The sequence below is a fragment of the Magnolia sinica genome, chromosome 3, assembly GCF_029962835.1.
Source record: "Magnolia sinica isolate HGM2019 chromosome 3, MsV1, whole genome shotgun sequence".
Lineage (NCBI taxonomy): Eukaryota > Viridiplantae > Streptophyta > Magnoliopsida > Magnoliales > Magnoliaceae > Magnolia > Magnolia sinica.
In genome coordinates, this window is record NC_080575.1 from 123,148,962 (window position 1) to 123,163,965 (window position 15,004).

Below are 15,004 nucleotides of genomic sequence, written 5' to 3' on the forward strand. Positions count from 1 at the left end.
CCACTGTGATGTATTGATTTTATCGACACCGTACATGCATTTTCGCATGTCATGTTAAGCTGGGACGACAAACTTAAGGCAGATCCAAGTTTCAAGTGGGCCACACCACAGGACTCAGCGGTGCTAATCACACTTACCGTTGAAACCTTCCTAGGGCCCACTGTGATGTTTATTTTTCATCTAACCTATTCATAAGGTCATAGACACCTGGATTAAGGTAAAACACAAGTATCCGCTTGATCCAAAACTTTTATGGTTCCCAAGAAGTTTTCAACAATAATATTTTAATCGCCATTTCGTGGTCCACTTGAGAAATGGATCTGCTTCATTTTTATGATACCAGTCTAAAATGACATGAAGAAATGCATAGACGGTGTGGATAAAATCCACACATCACATTGGCCCTCAGAGGCCTAGCCTGTACCTATCTCGGGACGGGCAGGGGAAGTACCCAATCCGCGCCCCAATTAGATGTGATTACATTATCTGTCAGGGGATGTGGCATGTGCAGAAACAAAAAATCCATGAGTTTTGGTTGGGTACATCTGGACGTATTGCAAAATAAAGCGTCGCGGACTTCCAGTGATCCAAACCGTTTACATGCGATGAAAAAAGTTGTACGGTGAACAGAGCAGAAATAAAAGTTGCTTAGTTGGATTATTTCAACCCAGGTATCTTGATATCGACTTTTTGTATCAACATGGTAATCAAAAGGTTTTAAAAGCTCAGTCTACTTGCTTTTGAACGGTGAATAGAGGTGAAAGAAGGGTTATTTAGTTTATTTTTTTGACTTTAATGATTTGGCTCTTTCGCTATCAATGTGGATATTCGTCGTCAACTTTATCTAATCAGGTTTGAAGATCAATCTTACTGGGTTTTTTAGAACTTTTTTTTTTTTTTTCAAACAACTACCTACTAATTTACATTCCAGTACCTTCTCGAAAATGTTTTTCTATAATCTACCTCATTGGTATCATCACACTATCTCATGCAATCAATGGGTGGGGATTCGTGTGGGCCCCAACTTGATGTTTAGTTGAAGTACACAACAAGGACTATAAGTTGCATCACTTCCATGTCAGGCCTAAGGCTCAAAGCTCAGTTCATTTGTGATTCAGGTGGGCCACAAGATTAGAAGTAGTGTTTACGGCAACACTCAACCTCCAACCTACTTTTGTTGGTGTGGTCAACCTAAATTAGAGATGGACTTGGTTTTTAGACTTAAGCCTAAAGTTTGGTGTGGTATCTAATGATTGGAGTAGATTTATATAATCATCATAGTAGGCCATGTAAAAATCAAGAGTGAATGATCTCTCTACCTATTGTTTCCTTTTGGCCCCACCTAAATTACCAGTCAGCTTGGCTTTTTGTACATGAGCCTAAGGGCCCGTTTGGCCGGTCGGATTGGAAGGGATTGGATGGTATTGGAAGGGATTGGAAGTCAAATCCCGGGATTGGCCTGGCGTGCCAAACAGAGTCCGCGATCTAATCCCAATCCCATGTATCTCAAGACAATCCGTTGACAACACCATCATTACATTTAAATCCCATCAAATCCACCCTAATCCTTCAAATTTGCCTGGGACGTGTTTGGTTTGAGGGATTAGAAGGGGTGAGAAGGTTTAATACCGGGATTGGCCGGGCGCGCCAAACAGCTTGGGCATAGCAATCTAGGGACATATCAATTCCATGGATCTCCAGACAATCCACTGACAACACCATTATTACCTAGAAATCCACGCCATCCACCCTAATACCATTCAATCCCTTCCAATCCACCCGGCCAAACGGGCCCTAAGGTAGGATTATCCATCTGATGATCAAAATGAATCTCACATGTACATCATAGTTGGCCCAATAAAAAATCAAAAAATTGAAGGTGGCCATCTTATGAAATTCCCTTTTTACCATATAAGCATAGCAGGAGAGCGACACCACCCTTTATCTTTTTTTATCCGTCTCACTATTATGTGTATGTGAAATTCACTTTAACCCTTAGATGAGTAATCCCACGGTCAGTATAAGGACAAAATATCTGAATGGCTTGCGATTCAGGTGGACAACATTGAAAGAAGCAGTTGAAAGAGATATGTCCACCTTTGATTTTTATAGGGCACAACATGATGGGAATATGAAATCCACTCCAACCGTTAGATGGCCTAGTCCTAAAGACTAGGCCCATCCATGATTCAAGTGGACCATACCAAGGGAATATGGTTCGGAGATTGAGTGTTACCCTATGCAATGTTTTCAATCTCGCGGTCCACCTGAATCACAAATGAAGTGTTTTGGACCCTGGGTCCAACGGGGGCAACACACCTGTTATTCTTGTGGATTTTATATAAACGACAAGGTGGGCCCAAAGGAGACATCGGCTCCTTTCCTCATATGGTCCACCCGAGAAGCCATACAAGGTACTTCAATGATAATTACCTAGGTTAATGAGATAGTTTATTGAAAACCTTTCTAAAAAGGTATTGGAATGTAAATTCTATATCAATTAGATAATTTTTGTAAAAACTCTTTTTTATATCCACGTTCAAGTGAAAAATCCAAATGCAACTAAATTTCGAATCCAAATGCGACTAAATTTCCAACGTCATTTTAATATGTCCGGTATTCTAGGAAACCTCAAAATTCAGAAAATGAAGAAGAAAATAACTAGAAAGAAATGTGAGCTATATACCAAGAGAAAAAGAAGAATATTCATTGTTTTAATAGTGGGCAGACCATTTGTGCTTGCTTTGTTTCTGTGGTCTAATCTAATTTAATTTAGATCTACTTCATTTTAGGACTCATTTTAGGGTGATGTCGTGAAATGTCCTAAAATGAGACCATGTAACAAATGTGCAAAGTGAATTTATATAGCCATTATGGTGAGCCGCATAAAGCCACTGTTGCATGGGCTTCTTACATGAAAGAGGCACAATTGAGTAAAATCTCATCCATCAACATCACTCCATCGATGAATGTAGTTATAGTAAGTACCTCTAGACCATAACAAAAATCTTTTGTAATATTTTTTTAAATGTTGAAGGTTGGAATTCTCTTCAAACTGCTAATACTAATTGCACAGGTAATTTTCAAACCCCCCATATTCAATTTGGGATTAGGATAACAAAATTTCCAAGTTCAAAAACTCCCAAATTTGAGATGGGATTAGGGTACTAAAATCCTCAAATTTCAAGTAGGATTAATGTACCATAATCCCTAATTTGAATAGGGTTTTCTTTTGTAAAGGGCCAATCTTTATTTTGTCAGTTCATGCTTGGGTCATCGTGTCACACACACCCAACAGATTATGATGTAAAGAAATAGAAAAGTCCAAAGGCCCCTACATAAAAAATAAAAACTTACAAATCTCAAAAGTGGCAGATGCTTAAAAGCACATGGGCCCGGCAAATACACGCCAACTTTTTATAAATATTAACGCTTTATGCCACTATAAGCACATGGGTTAGGGTTTTAATCTTTCGAGGTGAGAGGAAGAGAACGACAGGGAGGGTTTAAGGTATGTCAACTATTTGAAACTCTAATCAAGATTTCGAGCTCTGAGGAGAGAGATCGAGAGAACTGAGATGAGATAACGCGAGCATGATCTCCAATCGGAATTTTGAGATATGCACAGAAATGCTCTAACGAGACAGAGCCAAGATGAGAGATCGCGGTAAAGGGGTAGCTTAGATCAGAGATTGCGAGAGAGGGCAAGGTTGGATGAGAGAGAGACCTGAGATGATAACTCATTCGGTGGCAGGAGACGGCGCGAGACGATCAGAGAGGGACGCGGATTGGCTACTGACAGGTTGACTAGCGAAAATGGCTACTGAAGTGACGTCACCAAGTTCTGTGGGTCCCACCATGATGTATGTGTTGTATCCACACCGTCCATCCATTTGGAAATATCATTTTAACGCATGATCCAAAGAATTAGGAAGATCCAAAGTTATAGTAGACTACACTAAGGAAAGTAGTAGAGAGTGACACCCACCGTTGAAACCTTCGTAAGGTCCACCGTGATGTTTAATTGAGATCTAGCCTGCTCATAACTTAAAACAGACATTAACAAAGGGAAAAAACAAGAGTGCGGATCCTCTGTGTCCTGGAGGCAGGAACACCCTGCTTCCAGCGTTTTCATTGGTCAACGTCACTGTTAGGGCCATGTCATCAATTTTTTAAATATATTAAAAAAAAATACATTTAATGAGGACTATAACGGAGACGTTAACGGAAGCGGTTTACCTGCTGAGTAACGGACGCGGATTGCGTCCTACCCCCGCCCGGAGGGGCAGGGCTCTGTGGGGCCCAAAGTTATGTAAGTATTTTATCCATGCCGTTAATCGCTTATATTAGACCATTTTAAGTTATTACTCAAAGAACAAGGCAGGTCCACAACTCCAGCGGACCACACCAAAGGAAGCTTCAGTGATAATGACACCCACCGTTGAAACCTTTATGAGGGCCACTGTAATGTATTTTTACCATCCAACCTATTAATAAGGTCATGTAGAGGTGGATGAAGTGAAAACACAAATATAGGCTTTATCTGAAACCTCTCTAGCTCCCAAGAACTTTTTAATGCTGGAAGTTCAATCCCCACTTTGTGGTCCACTTAAGACTTGTACCTGCCTAATATTTTTCATCATACCTTAAAATGATCTTAGAAAAACGAATAACGGCGTGGATAAAACACTTACATCACTTACATCACTTTGGTAGGACGGAATCCGCGTCCCTGAGTAACTCAGTATGGTAAGGGCCTGTTTGGGCCATGCTCTAAAATGATCTCAAAAAATGGGTGGACGGTGTAGATATAGCCCACACATCATGGTGGGACCTACACAACTTGCTAACAATGAGTGATATTAGCACGGACCGATACGATTCCATCTAGCCTACTTCCAAGCTGTTCCACTCTTCCCAGACATGGAGTGGAATTGGCACGGACCAGATGCACTTCCATCCCACCTAAGCCCATCTAATCCAGCCGGCCAAACAGGCCCTAAGCATAATGAGTAGAGTCCGTGGAGCCTACCGTCATTGTCATTCGTGCATTGTATCAACTCCATCCATCTCTTTTATCATCTAATTTTAGGATTTTACAACAAAAATTAATTATATCCAAAGATCAAGTGGACCACACCACCTGAAACAGTGTGAATTGAATTCTACAGTTGAAAAGTTTTTGGGGCACACAAAAGTTTTATATCAAGATGACATTTGTTTGTTCCATTCATCCATGTCTTTGTGATCTTATGAACAGTTTGGATGAAAAATAAACATCATTGGGGGCTTAGAAACATTTCAATGGTGAAAATCAATACTTCAACTATTTCCTTTGGTATGGTCTACTTGAGCTTTCGATATAATTCAGTTTTGGGTTCAACTCCTAAAATGATTTGAAAAAATGGATAGATGGCGTGGATAAACCACATGAATTCACAGTGGGCCCAATAGAATTTACTCAGTACGATAAGACTCGGTATGGAATCCGATTTCACGACGCGGATTTCCTACCAAAGCCTTTTGCAGTAAGATCCTGCGCAAGGATTTCAAATGGGCCCACTGCGACGTTTGTGATAAATCCAACCCGTTCATCCATTTTTAGATATCATTTTAGGACATCATACCAAAACTAATGTATATATAAAACTCAAATGGGCTACACGAGAGGAAACAGTGGGGATTTAGTGTCCACCGTTGAAATATTTATATGGCCACAAAAGTTTTGCATCGGTCTAATATTTTGGTGTTTTCACTTCATCCTAGTAAAAATGACCTTATAAACAGTTTGGATGGCATATAAACATCAAGCGGCCCAAGAAGGTTTCAACAGTAGGAATTTCTTTCTCCACTGTTTCATCTTGTATAGCCCAATTGAGTTTTTGATCATCCTAATTTTTAGTTACATGTCTTAAAATGAGCTCTAAAAATGGATGAATGGATTGGAATTCTTATAAATATCACGGTGGATCCCACCATACATCCCAGTGCTGGAACTTCATGCAAAAGGCTTTCCCCAGTGAATCCGCGTCCACGGTTTCCATTGGAAACGTATTGGCTACTCCCCTGCCACTCAGTGCTATGTGGGCCCACCATGATGTATGTGTTTCATCCTTGCCGTCCATCTATTTTTGTAGATCATTTTATGATCTGAGACCAAAAATGAGGTATAACCCAATCTCAAGTGGACTACATCACATGAAACAATGTTGAATGAACGTTGACCGTTAAAAACTTTTTGGGGACCATAAAAGTTTTGGATCAAGCTGATCTTTGTTTTTTCCCTTCATCTGGGTCTTTATGACTAAACCAACAGATTGGATGTCAAATAAATAGTACGGTGGGCCTTAGGAGGACTTTAATGATGGATATCCAATCACCATTGTTTTCCTGTGGTGTGGTCCATATAAGATTTATATCCCTCTCATTTTTGGGATCAACCCCTACAATTATATGTAAAAATAGATTAACGAAATGGATGAAACACATACATCATGGTGGGGAAGTGATGTCACCCATTTATATGGGTACCACTATGATGTATGTTTTGTATCCACATCGTCCATCCATTTGGAGAGATCATTTTAGGTCATGAGCCAAAGAATGAATCAGATCCAAAACTCGAGTGGACCCCACCACAGAAAGCAGTGGAGAAAGTCACGCCCACCATTTATTACAACTGAATCTAATCTAAACCTCGTCACTTTGTCTACTAAACCTCGTCACTTTGTACTGCAACCCCATCACTTTCTCTATGCAACTCCGTCACTTTGTACTGCAACCTCATCACTTTATCTACTGTACACCATCACTTTGTACTGTAACCCTGTCACTTTGTCTACTGAACCCCGTCACTTTGTACTGCAACCCCGTCACTATCTAGTGAACCCCATCACTTTGTACTACAATCCCGTCACTTTGTCTACTGAACCCCATCACTTTGTACTGCAACATCGTCACTTTATCTATTGTACCCAGTCACTTTGTGTTGCAACCTCGTCACTTTGTCTACTATACCTCGTCACTTTGTCTAGTAACCCTACTTAACCCCATCACTTTGTCCTGTAACCTTACTTAAGCCCATTACTTTGTCTAGTAAAACCCCATCACAAAGTGACGGGGTACTTCACAAAGTGACGAGGTACAGTAGACAAAGTGATGATGTTGCAGCATAAAGTGACGATGTTGCAGTACAAAGTGATGAGGTTTAGTAGACAAAGTAACGGGGTTGCAGTACAAAGTGACGGGGTTCAGTATACAAAGTGACGGGGTTGCAGTACAAAGTGAGACAAAGTAACGAGGTTGCAGTGCAAAGTGACGAGGTTCAGTAGACAAAGTGATAAGGTTGCAGTACAAAGTGATGAGGTTTAGTAGACAAAGTAACGGGGTTGCAGTACAAAGTGACGGAGTTTAGTAGACAAAGTGATGAGGTTGCAGTACAAAGTGACGGGGTTCAATAGACAAAGTGATGAGGTTTGGATTGGATTCAGTCGTAATAAATAGTGGGTGTGACTCTCTCCACTATTTTGGGGCCCATGGAAGTTTTATATCAAGATGATATTTGTTTTTTCCATTCATCCATGTCTTTGTGATCGTATGAACAGTTTGGATGAAAAATAAAAATCATTGGGTGCTTAGAAACACTTCAATGGTGAAAATCAATACTTCCACGGTTTCCTTTCGTATGGTCTTGAGCTTTTGATATACTTTAGTTTTGGGCTCAACTCCTAAAATGATTTGAAAATACGGATGGACGGCATGGATAAACCACATGAATTCACAGTGGGCCCAATAGAGTTTACTGGGTACAATAAGTAACTCAGTACACAATCCGATTTCCTGCCAAAGCCTTTTGCAATAAGATCCTGCGTAAGGATTTTGGATAGGACCACTGCGACATTTGTGATAAATTCAACCCGTTCATCCATTTTTAGATATCACTTTAAAACATCATACCAAAACTAATGAATATACAAAGCTCAAATGGGCCACACGAGAGGAAACGGTGGGGATTTAGTGTTCACCGTTGAAATATTTATATGGCCACAAAAGTTTTGCATCAGTCTAATATTTTTTTTTGACTTCATCCTAGTAAAAATGACTTTATAAATAGTTTGGATGGAATATAAACATCAAGAGACCCAGGAAGGTTTCAACTGTAGGAATTTCTTTCTCCACTGTTTCATCTTGTAAGGCCCAGTTGAGTTTTTGATCATCCTAATTTTTGGTTACATGTCTTAAAATGAGCTCTAAAAATGAACGAATGGATTGAAATTCTTGTAAACATCATGGTGGACCCCATGATACATCCCAGCACTGGAACTTCATGCAAAAGGCTTTCCCCAGTGAATCCGTGTCCATGGTTTCCATTGGAAACGTATTGGCTACTCTCCTGCCACTTGGTGCTATGTGGACCCACTATGATGTATGTGTTTCATCCATGCCGTCCATCTATTTATTTTAGATCATTTATGGTCTGTTATAACCCAATCTCAAGTGGACCACATTACATGAAACAGTGTTAAATGAACGTTGACCATTACAAAAAATTTGGGGACCATAAAAGTTTTGGATCAAGCTGATCTTTGATTTTTCCCTTCACCTGAGTCTTTATAACCAAACCAATAGATTGGATGTCAAATAAACAGTACAGTGGGCCTTAGGAGGACTTTAATGATGGATATCCAATGACCATTGTTTTCCTATGGTGTGGTCCATATGAGATTTATTTCCCTCTCATTTTTGGGATCAACCCCTAAAATTATAAGTAAAAATAGATTAACAGAATGAATGAAACACATATATCATGGTGGGGAAGTGATGTCACCCATTTATATGGGTCCCACTATGATGTATGTTTTGTATTCACACCGTTCATCCATTTGGAGAGATCATTTTAGGGCATGAGCCAAAGAATGAATCGGATACAAAACTCGAGTAGACCCCATCATAGAAAATAATGGAGAAGTCACGCCCACCATTTATTACGACTGAATCCAATCCGAACTTCGTCACTTTGTCTACTGAACCCCGTCACTTTGTACTGCAACCCCGTCACTTTGTCTACTGAACCCCGTCACTTTGTACTGCAACCTCGTCACTTTGTCTAGTGAACTTCGTTACTTTGTACTGCAACCCCTTCACTTTATCTACTGAACTTCATCACTTTGTACTGCAACCCCATCACTTTGTGAACTTCATCACTTTGTATCGTCACTTTGTATTCACACCTCACTCCACTTTGAGAGCAACATTGTCACTTGTGCTAATGTACCACAAGTCACTTAATGCTACAACACTCGTCACTTTCTAAATATGACACGCCACAGGCCCATCCATTTGTCTAGTGAATCCATTTGATCCGAACTTCGTCACTTTGTCTCATAGAACCCCGTCACTTTGTATGCAACCCCGTCACGTCTACTGAACCCGATCACTTTGTACTCAACCTCGTCACTTTGTCTATGAACTTCGCACTTTGTGTCGCAACCTCGTCACTTTGTCTACAGAACCTCATCACTTTGTACTGCAACCCCATCAGTTTATCTACTGAACCCCGTCACTTTGTACTACAATCCCATCACTTTGTCTAATGAACTTCGTCACTTTGTCTAGTAACCTCATCACTTTGTCTAATGACAACCTTGTCACTTTGTCTATGAACCCTCACTTTGACGCAACTCGCCACTTTGTCTCATCGCATTCGCCACTTTGTGTTAATGCAACATCATCACTTTGTCACTTTCATCATGTCAACTCGTCACTTTGTCATCAGAACCCGTCATTTTCAGAACTCGCCACTTTGTCTAAGTAAACCTCATCACTTTGTGAGCTACACATCGTCAGCTTTGCAATAAATCGCATGGTTTGTACTAGACAACAGTGATGGGGTCTAAGTGAGATTCTTGGACAAAGTGATGGGTACAGACCACAACAGTGATGACTGGTTCATGACAAAGTGACCGGGTCAGAGACAAAGTGCACTATGTCATGACAAAGCTACTGTGGTTTACAATCCATAGTTGCATACAAAGTCGTACTGGTCTACGAAGTCAAAGTGACGAGCGTTCACTATCATGACGGTCTGACAAGTGACAGGTCACTTTGCAAGTGACGAGTCAGGACAAAGTGAGGTTTACTAGACAAAGTGAGGGGGCATAGACAAAGTGACGAGGTTGCTGGATAAAGTGATGGGGTTCATTAGACAAAGTGACGAGGTTATAGACAAAGTGACGGGTTCACTAGACAAAGTGACAATGTCAAGACAAAGTAAGTGGTTCAGAGACAAAGTACGAGTGAGGTGGTCATGACAAAGTGACGATGGTCAGTAAAAGTGACGAGGTTCATAGATGACGTCGACAAAGTGACGGGTTCACTAGACAAAGTGACGAGGTTCAAGAGACAAGTGAGGCTCATGCACAACGTGAATGTTCATGATGAAGTGAGGTTGATCCACTACGAGTTATGGAGTTTGATTCATCTGTCATGCCAAATAACTGATCTCTCACAAATGGATGGGGTGATCACTAGACAAATGACATTTTATGGATCCCTAAAAGGTGAATCACTTCCACATGATGTATGTGTTCACATTCGAACATTTTTACTAATTTTAGGGTTGATCCCATAAAATGGGATTAACACCACGAGCATGCAGTGCCAAAATCAGGTAGAACACTCATTAAAGTTAGCCACGTATGTTTATTTGACATCAAAGTAGGGGTTGGTCAAAGACCAGTGAAGGGAAATCTCACTGATCCAAAACTGATGTATGGTCCCTAAAGTGACGGTTGTTTAATGAGATCAACTAGTTTATTCAAACTGTTGTAATGTGGTCCATGAGATTGAGGTATCCAGTTTGGATCTGGCATAAAATGATCGTAAAAATAATGGGCGTGACCTGATGAAACACTACTTCTATGGTGGGTCCACTGAGTACATTGGATGAGTGACCAATCATTTCCATGAACTGGCTCGATCACCGAAAATGATCTCTCAACAGATATGGATGGTCCACCGTGTGTTATAGAATTCCAATCATTCATCATTTTAGATGGCTCTTAAGAATGAAACTTATATCGACGTTGATCAATCAACTTCCACAAGGGACTCCTTTCCATCATCAGACTTTTCATCCATTCCGTTAATCTATGTTTACATATAATTATACTGTTAACAGAGTCATTTTTACTAGGATGTGAAAACACAAAATATTAGACCAATTCAATACTTCAATAGACCATACCGATCGTAGATATATCAAGTAAATCCCATCATTAAATCCTCTCAAGGCCCATTGATTGTTTATTATTGTACATCCAAATGATATTAAAAATGGATCACATTAATTTACCAACGTGATGAAGGAAAACATCAAATATGCAACGATCTTCGCAAAACTTTTAGCAGAATCGCCTAATAAACGGTTTTAACGTGAGTCAACTTCTATTGCCACACTGTTCATGTCATGTGGTCCACTTCGAGATTTTGGTATACTCATTTTGGTTGAGCCCTAAAATAGATATCTAAAAGAATAGATCGACAAAGGCATGGATTGATTCACATAAGTCGGTGAGGCCCATCTGATTATTCATCCAATGCATAGAGTACCCAAAGACTTTGGCAGAATGGAAAACAGTGATAATCTGATTCTCCTGGCCAAAACTTTCCGCTATTGAAGTTCCCAAACTACTATTGGTCACCGTGAATTCATGTAGGTTATCAGATGTCATCCATTATCCAATTTATAGATCATTTTATGTTGTTAAACCCTAAAATTAGATGATCAAAAAGCTGGAGAGTCTGCCATACAAGCGATGGAAAACAGGTGGGACAGATTATATACTTTACCTACTCTTCGAAACGCTTCTTTAACCGTCCTCTTACTTTTTTAAATTATTTCATCCTAATACTATTTAAAACATTTAATGACATGGATGAATCGTTGCAATGAAAACGAGAGATATCAGCTCCGATGGCAAAACTTCCGTGGACTCATATAAACTATTTCAACGTCAAGACATTAAAACCCTCAAGAATAGTGGTTCACCTCTCCACAGTTTTCGTGGTCCACTTGAGTTTTGGATATTCCATTAGATTTTGTTGATACGCCTAAAATGATTCTCAAAATGGATGAACGGATTAGAATTTACAGAAGATCGGGAGGGATCCACAAAACTTGTGACGTCATGCAGTGGGAACCACCGCAGGGAATCTGCGTCCCCATTAGACCCGTGAAATCGAATTGCTTACGAAGTCTTATCGTATTGAGTAAACTCTATTGGGCCCATTGTGAATTCATGTGGTTTATCCACGCCGTCCATCCATATTTTCAGATCATTTTAGGAGTTGAGCCCAAAACTAAAGTATATCAAAAGCTCAAGTAGACCATACCAAAGGAAACAGTGGAAGTATTGATTTTCACCATTGAAGTGTTTCTAAGCCCCCAATTATTTTTATTTTTCATCCAAACTGTTCATAAGACCACAAAGACATGGATGAATGGAAAAAACAAATATAATCTTGATATAAAACTTCCGTGGGCCCCAAAAACTTTTCAACGCTAGAATTCAATCCCCAAAAACTTTTCAACCGTAGAATTCAATTCACACGGTTTCAGGTGGTGTGGTCCACTTGGTCTTTGGATATGATTAATTTTTGTTGTAAAACCCTAAAATTAGATGATAAAAGAGATGGATGGAGTTGATACAATGCAGGAATGGCAATAACGGTGGGCTCCACAGACTTTACTCATTACGTTTACCGTACTGAGGTACTCAGTGCGCAAACTGCTTCGGTTTAACGTCTCCGTTACGGTTCTTATTAAATGTATTTTTTAATATATTTAAAAAATTAATGACATGGCACTTACAATGACGTTGACCAATGAAAACGCCGGAGGCAGGGAGTTCCTGCCTCCGGGAGGCAGAGGATCCGCACTCAAAAAACAAATATCAGCTTGATCAAAAACTATTAAAACCCTTTGAAGTTTTTAATAGTGGGCGTCACTCTCTCCACCGTTTTCTTTGGCTGGATCCACCCAAGTTTTGGATCCTACGCATTCTTTAGATCATGCCCTAAAATGGTCTCTCCAAATGGATGAACGCTGTGAATAGAAAACATACATCACAGTGGGACCCACAAAACTTGGTGACGTCATTTCAGCGGCCAATCTTGCTGGTCAACCTGTCAGTAGCTAATCCGCGTCCATCAGAAAGAGGATATGATATTAAAACTAAATCTTTAAGGGATAATTTGGTCTTTAAAAAACACAGTCATCATATCGTATGGCAGTCCGTAATACAATAAAGACGCAAGAGAGATAAGTGGCCAACTCAAAATACAGCCAAAGTATACATGCATTTATTAAAACATAGATAAAAAAATGGGCAAATTTTCATATTTAACTCTTAAATTATTTATTAATTTATGATAGATACTCTTTTAATATTATATTCTATTTATGATTAGACTTCTCGGCCAGTATCATTGGGGTAAAAGCGTCAATATCTGAAAATCCTCCCAAAAGTTTCCATGCCAATAAATTGGCAGAATAAGAATTGCTGTAGAAAGGATAATGCACACATCACATTCACGGATGGAAACGTCGAGTCAATATCCTCGTCATCGTCGTTATCATAGATGGCAAGGTTCGTTACGGAATCTTTTATACCTTGATTGCCCCTACCAATGCGTGTTTTAAAAGCTATAGGTCCATCGCGATGTGTGCGTGACATCTACTCCCTCCATCATTTATGCCGGCTCATGTCAAGTGGGTCACACCTAAAGGGGAAATGAGTATGAGATGCCTACCACTGAAAACTTCCTGGATCGAACGATGTCTTCTAGTGGGACTCACTTTACTACAGCGAGCGTATTGAGTAAACTCTGTGGGGTCCAATAAGATTTATATATTTTATCTACTCCTTTCATCTATTGTATCATATAATTTTAAGCCTTGAGCTAAAAAATGAAGCATATCCAAAGCTCAAATGGACCACACCACGGGAAACCGTGTGTGGGGCCACTGTGGTGTATGTATCTTATCCACACGGCTCACCCCTTTTTCCAGCTCATTTTAGGGATGAGACAAAAGTTTGAGTATATCCAAAGCTCAAGTGGATCACACCACAAGAAAAAGTGTGAATTGGGTTGAAAATTTCTGAGGGGCCACAGAAGTTTGGGATAAGCTGATATTTATATTTTCCCTTCATCCATGTCCGTGTGACTTTTAGAGCAGGAAATAAACATCAATGATAGTCCTCAGGAAGGTTTCAACGGCAGATGTTATTATTCCCGCTATTTTCAGTGGGGTGGTCCATCTAAGCTTTGGACATGTTAATTTTAGGCTGATACCCTACAATAAGCTGGAAAGGAAAAATGGACGGGTGGTTTCGATAAGACATACATCACGTGTGGGCTCCACAGAGTTTACTTAGTAAGCAATTGTCATTCATCCCGATGTTATCTGTGGTGTGGTCCACTTTAAGTTTTGGATCGACCCTGTTTTGGGCTCACGTCTTAACATGAGTGGCCCAAAACCCAGGTGACAATGGATTAGAAAGGTTTACGTTGCATGAGCTCCAGATAATTCACACCTCTTTAATGATGTGGGGAATAGGGGTGCACATGATTGTGTTTGGTACAGTTCTGGAGTGAAATTGGAACCGAACCATTCCCAACTGTTTCAGGAAATAATACAAAACTGAAACTAGACCGTTTGCACCTTAGAATCGAATTGGAACCGGACGGTAAAATACCAGTTTAGCTCCCGTTTGGTTCCACGGTTACGGACTTTTTATAATCCGGTCCAAGTACATGTTTTGTTTTTATAATCCAGTCCAATTGTATGCTTATTTTTTTTTTTAATTTATTTATTTATATAATCCATATCAATTGCATGGTTCTTGAGAGATAGATAAGAGGCCAATACAGAAAGATTGTTCTTTTCTGTCTCTCTTTTTTTTAATGTTAATTTAAATTCTTTTTTTTTTAAAAATAATTT